Source organism: Gnatocerus cornutus, unplaced genomic scaffold, assembly GCF_029298725.1.
Source record: "Gnatocerus cornutus isolate USDA-ARS CGAHR unplaced genomic scaffold, icGnaCorn1.1 ctg00000316.1, whole genome shotgun sequence".
NCBI lineage: Eukaryota > Metazoa > Arthropoda > Insecta > Coleoptera > Tenebrionidae > Gnatocerus > Gnatocerus cornutus.
The window spans coordinates 1-10,000 of NW_028275635.1; the positions used below are offsets into that span (position 1 = coordinate 1).

Sequence of the window (10,000 nt, forward strand, 5' to 3'; positions counted from 1 at the left end):
ATTAGATCAAAACCAATCGGTGGCGGTCTCCGTCATCGTACAACTTGGTGACTCTGAATAACTTTACGCTGATCGCACGGTCTCGCACCGGCGACGCATCTTTCAAATGTCTGCCTTATCAACTGTCGATGGTAGGTTTCTGCGCCTACCATGGTTGTAACGGGTAACGGGGAATCAGGGTTCGATTCCGGAGAGGGAGCCTGAGAAACGGCTACCACATCCAAGGAAGGCAGCAGGCGCGCAAATTACCCACTCCCGGCACGGGGAGGTAGTGACGAAAAATAACGATACGGGACTCATCCGAGGCCCCGTAATCGGAATGAGTACACTCTAAACCCTTTAACGAGGATCAATTGGAGGGCAAGTCTGGTGCCAGCAGCCGCGGTAATTCCAGCTCCAATAGCGTATATTAAAGTTGTTGCGGTTAAAAAGCTCGTAGTCGAATCTGTGTCCCGCGCCGCCGGTTCATCGTTCGCGGTGTCAACTGGCGTGCCGCGGGACGTCCTGCCGGTGGGCTTAGCTCGAGAGGGCGGCCCAACTCAATCCCGCCGCGGTGCTCTTCATTGAGTGTCGAGGTGGGCCGGCACGTTTACTTTGAACAAATTAGAGTGCTTAAAGCAGGCTAAAACTTCGCCTGAATACTGTGTGCATGGAATAATGGAATAGGACCTCGGTTCTATTTTGTTGGTTTTCGGAACCCCGAGGTAATGATTAATAGGAACGGATGGGGGCATTCGTATTGCGACGTTAGAGGTGAAATTCTTGGATCGTCGCAAGACGGACAGAAGCGAAAGCATTTGCCAAAAACGCTTTCATTGATCAAGAACGAAAGTTAGAGGTTCGAAGGCGATCAGATACCGCCCTAGTTCTAACCATAAACGATGCCAGCTAGCGATCCGCCGACGTTCTTCCGATGACTCGGCGGGCAGCTTCCGGGAAACCAAAGCTTTTGGGTTCCGGGGGAAGTATGGTTGCAAAGCTGAAACTTAAAGGAATTGACGGAAGGGCACCACCAGGAGTGGAGCCTGCGGCTTAATTTGACTCAACACGGGAAACCTCACCAGGCCCGGACACCGGAAGGATTGACAGATTGAGAGCTCTTTCTTGATTCGGTGGGTGGTGGTGCATGGCCGTTCTTAGTTGGTGGAGCGATTTGTCTGGTTAATTCCGATAACGAACGAGACTCTAGCCTGCTAAATAGGCGTATTTCGACATCCCAAAGGCCCGTCGATCCTGGGTTCGCCCGGTGGTCGTGCGCGGTTTTTACTGTCGGCGTACAAACAATTCTTCTTAGAGGGACAGGCGGCTTCTAGCCGCACGAGATTGAGCAATAACAGGTCTGTGATGCCCTTAGATGTTCTGGGCCGCACGCGCGCTACACTGAAGGAATCAGCGTGTCCTCCCTGACCGAGCGGTCCGGGTAACCCGCTGAACCTCCTTCGTGCTAGGGATTGGGGCTTGCAATTGTTCCCCATGAACGAGGAATTCCCAGTAAGCGTGAGTCATAAGCTCGCGTTGATTACGTCCCTGCCCTTTGTACACACCGCCCGTCGCTACTACCGATTGAATGATTTAGTGAGGTCTTCGGACCGGTACGCGATGGCGTTTCGACGTCGTCGATGTCGCTGGGAAGATGACCAAACTTGATCATTTAGAGGAAGTAAAAGTCGTAACAAGGTTTCCGTAGGTGAACCTGCGGAAGGATCATTAACGTGTCCTCGTACACACGAATTTTGACATATGTATAATTTATTATTATGCATTTTTATTTGATCGTGTCGATGTACACTTTATGTTTTTACAACACCGTCGTCGATGACATGGAGTCGACGGCACGATCTTTTGTCGTGCCGTTGCTTGTTTCTTTTTGAAACACCGTGTGTACGACGTTTTGAACTACGAATCGTACATATTCGGAAAAACAATAGCGTTACGCTGGCCCGCAGCGCCGGTCCTTGCGATCGAGTTTTTCACCTTTTTTGAACGAGAAAAACCGAATTCGCTCGGGCATACGGCTGTTTCTTCGGGTACCTAGATTTTTTGATTTTTTTTGTACTATCTCTCGATCTTTTCCAATGATGGAAAAAAGGAGGGACGCTTTCGGTTTTTCGACCGGATCGCGGAAAGTTGTGAACTCCACCGCGAAAGTCGAAAGACGTTAGAAGTCCTCTTTTTTCGGACACACGGAGAGGATGTAGCAGAGTAGTCGAGAAAGAAGAAAATCGCAGGTGTCGAATTAGGTTACGACTCCGTGGGTTTTAAATGATTTACGCCCGGCTACGGGACCGGCGAGAAACGCTCCCGATTTTACGATTCGCGTGAATGATGTTCGTCGTTAGACGCTTCAAAGAGTTTTTTGAAAGCGCCGTTAAACGAGCGATCACACACACATCACACCTTGCTTTTTTAATGTTTTTGGTAGATGTGGTAAAGTGATTTCGTTAGAAACGGTAAAATTCTCTTTACGGAGCGTACGACTGCACCATTTCAAAATTATATACACCGTCAATCGTCATTAAGTCACGATATAGAACGGTAAACTTGAGGATTTTATGTTAGACGCTCAGTCTGGCACGTCTATAGATTTTTTCGTCAAAATTCACGATCTGTCTTCGGTTTGGCGACGAAAAAATATAGAAAGAAAATTGAAACACGAACACAAAGACCGCCCGCGAAAATCTCTTTTCGCTTACGGCGGATACTAATTCGCTTTTTCATAACGAGTACGATGATGTAATGATGTGTTGATTCCGATCGATCAAAAACCGTCTCTTCGTCACACTTTTTAAAGTGCTTGACACACGCACACTAAATGAAAGACACAATAAAGGAAAACTACCGAAAATGTAGTTTATGAGAGAAAGCAGCATTATTTATTAAAATTATTGCTGAGAAAAAGGAAATTGGCAAATTCCTAATTAAAATCGTATCGAACATGTCCCATCTTCACACATACATGCTCGTACTTTGCGTGTAAAAGCGGAGACCGCGTGAAAAAGAAAAGTGCTTCTTTTTCGGTGCGCGGATACAAATTTGTGTTTGGGTTAATATTTTTTTTAATTTTTTCGTACGCGTAAAACTGAGACCGACGATCGCGTTCCCTTTCAGACGAGAAAGTACGGACGAAAGACAATTAAGAGCGAGAATCATAAATATCCATACCACAACACCGAAATTTTAGACGTGGCACGTTTCGGAACCACGAAGATCATTTTCGTTTCGGATGTACGCACGTACGCAAAAATTTTTGCAAGACGTGTATAGACAGCTGGACGATCGGCATGATCGGGGTTCTTGTGGAACGAGCGTTTAAATTTTAAAAAGATTACCCTGAACGGTGGATCACTTGGCTCGTGGGTCGATGAAGAACGCAGCTAATTGCGCGTCAACTTGTGAACTGCAGGACACATGAACATCGACATTTCGAACGCACATTGCGGTCCTCGGATATAATGTTCCCGGACCACTCCTGGCTGAGGGTCGTGTCAATTTCAAAGACTGCTCGGTTTTCGTTTTCGGACGAAAACGTCGGAGCGTGTTGGATGTGTTGCGACGCGTCGAATAGGTACTCATTAATGTACGTGATCGTCACTTACGTCACGATATAACGACGCACGCCTCGAACGTGTGCCGAGACGTTTACTCGAGCGTGTTTTTTCGTCAAAAAGGACGGGACGGGTATGCTTTGTATTTTTTTTTTACAAAGTCCGTCGGACGTCCACCTTGCGAATCATAAATACGAAAGTGTTTACGTCGGCACATGTTCTTGCGTGGTGTGTCGTAGAATCGTGTGTTTGTGTGCGTTTCTCGTGCAGCGAGTAAATTTGCGCGACATCTTAAGACGCGAAAGCGACCAACTACTACTTGTTGTAGTTGTTGGCTGGTCTTTCGGCGTAGCACGTCCTATTTCTTCAACATGTCGTCATTTAAAAAAAAAAATGGCGTTTTAAGGTTGAGAACGTTATAGACGGTCGTCGTGTCCGAGACGTGTAATGCAAATCGCGACAGACGTCAGATCGTAAGCGTTTCTGTAAACTTAGCCATTTTTTAAAAAGAAAAATGACGAACACGTATAGCAAGGAATGGGAGACGTGTCGTGATCGTCGAAATGACCGAATGAAAAATTTTTATTTTTCATATGCGACCTCAGAGCAGGTGAGACTACCCGCTGAATTTAAGCATATTACTAAGCGGAGGAAAAGAAACTAACTAGGATTCCCTCAGTAGCGGCGAGCGAACAGGGAGAAGCCCAGCACCGAATCCCGCGGCCGAAACCGGACGCCGGGAAATGTGGTGTTAGGGAGGATCCGTCATCCCGAGATCGTGCGGCGCGTCCAAGTCCATCTTGAACGGGGCCACAGCCCATAGAGGGTGCCAGGCCCGTAGCGACCGCTGCCGATAACGGGAGGATCTCTCCTCAGAGTCGGGTTGCTTGAGAGTGCAGCCCTAAGTGGGTGGTAAACTCCATCTAAGGCTAAATATGACCACGAGACCGATAGCGAACAAGTACCGTGAGGGAAAGTTGAAAAGAACTTTGAAGAGAGAGTTCAATAGTACGTGAAACCGTTCAGGGGTAAACCTGAGAAACCCGAAAGGTCGAAAGGGGAGATTCAGCGTGACTCGATGGCGGCGCTGGACGATCGTGTGACAGATGGCGTACGCGTCGTTTGCACCTTTCGTTTTGTCGATCTGCCGTCGAACGCGTGCACTTCTCCCCCTGTAGGACGTCGCGATCCGTTGAGTGCCGGTCTAAGGCCCGCGGTGGAGCTCGTTCGGACGGTTCGCCGTTCGCCGAATGAACCCGTGGTGTTTCCCGATCGGCTCGCTCGACGGTATACAGATGGCGCGGGGCCGCTACACAGTTAGCGTCCGACCTTCGGCAAGCGCGCCCGTCGTGATGGTGATCGGACCTGGTGCCGGTCCCGTCCCCGGGTGGCTGTTCGCTGAGGTGTTCTCGGACAGACCTCGTTGAAACGCCGATCTGCGACGCTATAGCTTTGGGTACTTTCAGGACCCGTCTTGAAACACGGACCAAGGAGTCTAGCATGTGCGCGAGTCATTGGGATTTAACTAAACCTAAAGGCGCAATGAAAGTGAAGGTCCGCCTTGCGCGGACCAAGGGAGGATGGGCGGTCGTTACGGCTGCCGCCCCGCACTCCCGGGGCGTCTCGTTCTCATTGCGAGAAGAGGCGCACCAAGAGCGTACACGCTGGGACCCGAAAGATGGTGAACTATGCCTGGTCAGGACGAAGTCAGGGGAAACCCTGATGGAGGTCCGTAGCGATTCTGACGTGCAAATCGATCGTCGGAACTGGGTATAGGGGCGAAAGACTAATCGAACCATCTAGTAGCTGGTTCCCTCCGAAGTTTCCCTCAGGATAGCTGGCGCTCATAGCATACGAGTTTCATCCGGTAAAGCGAATGATTAGAGGCATTGGGGTCGAAACGGCCTCAACCTATTCTCAAACTTTAAATGGGTGAGATCTCCGGCTTGCTCGAACTATTGAAGCCGCGAGACTCGAATCAGAGTGCCAAGTGGGCCATTTTTGGTAAGCAGAACTGGCGCTGTGGGATGAACCAAACGCCGAGTTAAAGCGCCTAAATCGACGCTTATGGGATACCATGAAAGGCGTTGGTAACTTAAGACATCAGGACGGTGGCCATGGAAGTCGGAATCCGCCAAGGAGTGTGTAACAACTCACCTGCCGAAGTTACTAGCCCTGAAAATGGATGGCGCTGAAGCGTCGTGCTTATACTCGGCCGTCAGAGGCATGTGCGGTCAGGTTATTAAATTAACCGGCCATGAAGCCCTGACGAGTAGGAGGGTCGCGGCGGTGAGCGCAGAAGGACTGGCCGTGAGGCCGTCTGGAGCCGCCGTCGGTGCAGATCTTGGTGGTAGTAGCAAATACTCCAGCGAGGCCCTGGAGGACTGACGTGGAGAAGGGTTTCGTGTGAACAGCCGTTGCACACGAGTCAGTCGATCCTAAGCCCTAGGCGAAAGCCGATGTTGATGTGGTGTAGATTTTTGTCGTTGGTCGCAATTCGCAATTGTTGACGGAAACGTACGGAATTGTGCACACACCCGATGGGCGAAAGGGAATCCGGTTCCTATTCCGGAACCCGGCAGCGGAACCGTTTATAATTCGGGCCCTCGAAAGAGAGTTCGTCGGGGCAACCCAAAAGGACCCGGAGACGCCGTCGGGAGATCCGGGAAGAGTTTTCTTTTCTGCATGAGCGTTCGAGTTCCATGGAATCCTCTAGCAGGGAGATATGGTTTGGAACGCGAAGAGCACCGCAGTTGCGGCGGTGTCCGGATCTTCCCCTCGGACCTTGAAAATCCGGGAGAGGGCCACGTGGAGGCGTCGCGCCGGTTCGTACCCATATCCGCAGCAGGTCTCCAAGGTAAAGAGCCTCTAGTCGATAGAATAATGTAGGTAAGGGAAGTCGGCAAATTGGATCCGTAACTTCGGGATAAGGATTGGCTCTGAGGATCGGGGCGTGTCGGGCTTGGCGGGGAAGCGGGTCGCGACTGACGTGCCGGGCCTGGGCGAGGTGCAGGGTGTGTCGCTTCGGCGGTGTACTTCGAATCCGAGCTCGGTCCCGTGCCTTGGTCTCCCGCGGAACCGTCTTGCTGCGAGGCTCCGAGTGCGCCCGCAAGGGCGTTCGGATGTCCTCTTCGGCCGCCATTCAACGGTCAGCTCAGAACTGGCACGGACCGGGGGAATCCGACTGTCTAATTAAAACAAAGCATTGCGATGGCCCCAGCGGGTGTTGACGCAATGTGATTTCTGCCCAGTGCTCTGAATGTCAACGTGAAGAAATTCAAGCAAGCGCGGGTAAACGGCGGGAGTAACTATGACTCTCTACTTGTGCATTGCGAGATCATAGTGAACTGGTACCTCCTCGTGGTTCCCGCTGGATACTACTTGTAGTAACTAAAACCAGTAAGCAAAGAGTAAGTTTTGTAATTCTCGAGTTTTACGAAGCAACTGCGTCTTTCCTTGGTTGCGCTCGGGGTTGCTTAACCCTCTAAAGTTTGGCTTTAACATCCATGATGCCAAACAGTCCTGGGAAGCCCAATACGCCCCAGGTCAAAAAGAAGGCTATGGGTTTAAAAACTTTACAATCGGGCGCCAAGAATTTAAATACTGGCGGTCCGGGGCCTTCTACCTCAGCCCCCACACAGACCGTGGCGGGCTTTAATTGTGACTGCGGCCGGAGCTATGCCTCGAAGGCAACTCTGGCCCGCCATTTGAAAGAATGCGGCAAGCGAGACACTTCCAAGTGTCAGTGGTGCGATGCGAAATTTGCTTCTTTCGCGGGAGTACGACAACACGAAAGAAAGGCTCATCCGCAGGAGTATAACACGGAACTCCTTAGCCAACTACCGGCACCCGAGAGTGAGCTCATGGGAAAAATCGCCGACGTCGAAGTCAAGGCCAGTAACGGCATCTTCTATAAGGAGATGATGGCTTCGACAGGCCTGACTCACCAACAAGTCAGGTCTCGGAGAGAGAAACCCGAGTACCAGGAGTACCTGAGGAGGGCGCGCGCGCGACTGGCCAAGCCTACACGGGCCAGTCCACCCACCGTGGCCACAGGAGCCGTCCCGAAAGGAATGGCTAGTGGTACGGGGGGATTGTCCGCGTCCCTCTCACGGCCGACCACCAGGCTAGCCACCTCGAAAGGGGTGGCCCGGTATAACCAGGTCTCGAATGCGCCGCGACAGAGTCTGGCTAGACCCGCCAGAACAGCCAGACCGCCTGCAGTAGCAGGAGAGCGCGGTGCGATTGGTTCTCTCTCTCCAGAAGGCATGAGCCCTCGGACAGCGGACCCAGATTTTGTGTTGTCAGAAACCTCGAGTAGTTGCGATTCGCTCACTTCGCCCACGTCCGTTTCACCCACCGGACATCGCGAACCGCCGAAGTCTAGTAGGACGAGGCTTGAGATTATAGGTACACAGTCGGTAAAAGACGGACCTTCTGAACATCCGGCGGCGCGGATGACAGTGGTTCAGAGGAGGTGTACGCCTTCTCTCACACGGGAACAGCCAGCCTGTGATGATTCGAAACCAAATTCGAGCCTAACGCTCACCCCAAGCACGCCCATCAGTGCACCACGACCGGTTTTGCCAACTCCAAATTTAACAGCATTATCCACACCTAAAATAGCCCATAAAATGCGTCGCAGCAGGAGTTTACCACCCACTCCTAGGGCGGCGCATACAGGTGTGGAACAGGGGCAGGAAGTCCGGGGTACTTTGGTCGGTTACCTGCGAGAGCAGCGTGACGCGGGTACACTCGGACAGGACGATATGCTACACGAGTTGGTAAATGCGGCTCTAGCAAGCGACGACGCAATTTTGTTGCAGTCAGTCGACCGGTGGCTTGCCACCCTTGCAAAGAGTCAGCCCCGGAATCGTGGTGGGAGGAATAAAAAGAGGAAACCTGAACACCACTATGCCCAGACCAACACGGGTAGTGGTAAACGGGCTTCGCAATTCAAAAAGTTTCAGGACCTCTTTATGAAAAACAGGCGAGGTTTGGCAGAGATGATTCTGGCTGGCAGGGAGGATCTGGCCTCAGGACCGGATCCTTCCGTAACAAGTGTGGAGGAGTTATACGGTGGCATTTTTGAGTCACCAAGTCCCTCCGATGACGAACCCTTCGTTCCCAAGAACCGCGCAACCAGCCTGGTTCCTCCACTTATCACCGTGGACGAAATACGTGTGGCTAGATCGAGCTGGCAGCTTTCAGCACCGGGAGTTGACCAAGTCTCGGTGGCCACCGTAAAACACATGTCCGAGGCTGTGCTTGCCATTCTATTCAATATAGTGTTGTTTAGAAATGTGCAGCCGACCTCATGGAGGAATCTTCGAACTACGCTGGTGCCAAAAGAAGGCGACCGTCTTGATCCGGCTAACTGGCGCCCAATTACCATCGGCTCTGCGATGCAGCGTTTGTTGCATAGAGTGTTGGCTGCCCGTCTTTCGAAGTGGACGGCGTTGTGCTCGTCACAGCGCGGTTTTACCGAGATTGACGGCACTCTTGCTAACGCCATGATCTTGCATGAATACTTGCAGGATCGCATCCAGAGGGGCAAATCGTACCATGTAGTCTCATTGGACGTCCGAAAAGCTTTCGATACGGTTTCCCACCAATCGATTAATAGGGCTCTGAGTCGCTTCGGAGTTCCCAGCGCGCTTTCTGAATACATCATGTCGACCTTTGATGCAACTACCACTATTAAAGTAGGTTCAGAATACTCTCGACCCTTAAGGATTACTCGTGGAGTCAGACAGGGAGATCCACTAAGCCCCATTCTATTCAATCTTGTAATGGACGAGCTTTTGGAAAAGGTAAATAACAAACACTTGGGCGGCCTACTACAAAATGGCGAACGCTGCGCCATCATGGCGTTCGCAGACGACCTCATCCTGCTCACGGACCAGGATTTGGAGGTCCCCTCGATGCTAGAGGACGTTTCGGCGTTTCTCGAGCAAAGAGGGATGGCCATCAATCCCTCTAAATGTAGGGCTTTGGTGGGTGATGTAGTAGGTGGTCGCTCGGTGGCTAGGATTAGGTCTCAGTATTCCATCCACAACACGCCAATCCCGAACGTCGGCGCTCTAAATGCCTTTCGGTATTTGGGGCACGAGTTCGGCCACAAAGGCATTGAAAGACCATCCATAGCCAACCTAGTGATCTGGCTGAACAACTGCCGTAGGGCCCCTTTAAAACCTGACCAAAAGCTCCAAATTATCAGGCAATATATGATCCCCCGTTTGCTCTATGGGCTACAGAATCCGAAAGTGACCTGTAAGGTCCTCAGAGATGCGGACAGGCTTATCCGGAAATCCATAAGAGCGATATACCATCTTAACGCTCACACTCCGGACGCTCTCATACACGCAAGTGTACGAGATGGCGGTCTGGGGATAATGGAGTTGCGCAAAGCAATTCCAAGAATATTTCTGGGTAGGCTCAGTACGCTTCTCGAA

At 51.3% G+C, this 10,000-nt stretch overlaps 1 non-coding gene and 2 pseudogenes across 1 annotated transcript; all 3 read left to right on the plus strand.

Annotated features, from left to right (window-relative positions):
* Positions 1–1,710, plus strand: LOC148165445 (small subunit ribosomal RNA; annotated as a pseudogene; the record flags this gene model as incomplete).
* Positions 1,711–3,326: 1,616 nt separating this feature from the next.
* On the plus strand, positions 3,327–3,483 carry LOC148165446 (5.8S ribosomal RNA). Its single transcript, XR_015771466.1, has one exon. It is a non-coding gene; the product is annotated as a 5.8S ribosomal RNA (ribosomal RNA).
* A 658-nt stretch (positions 3,484–4,141) lies between these two features.
* Positions 4,142–10,000, plus strand: part of LOC148165447 (large subunit ribosomal RNA) — an 8,166-nt pseudogene continuing 2,307 nt past the window's right edge.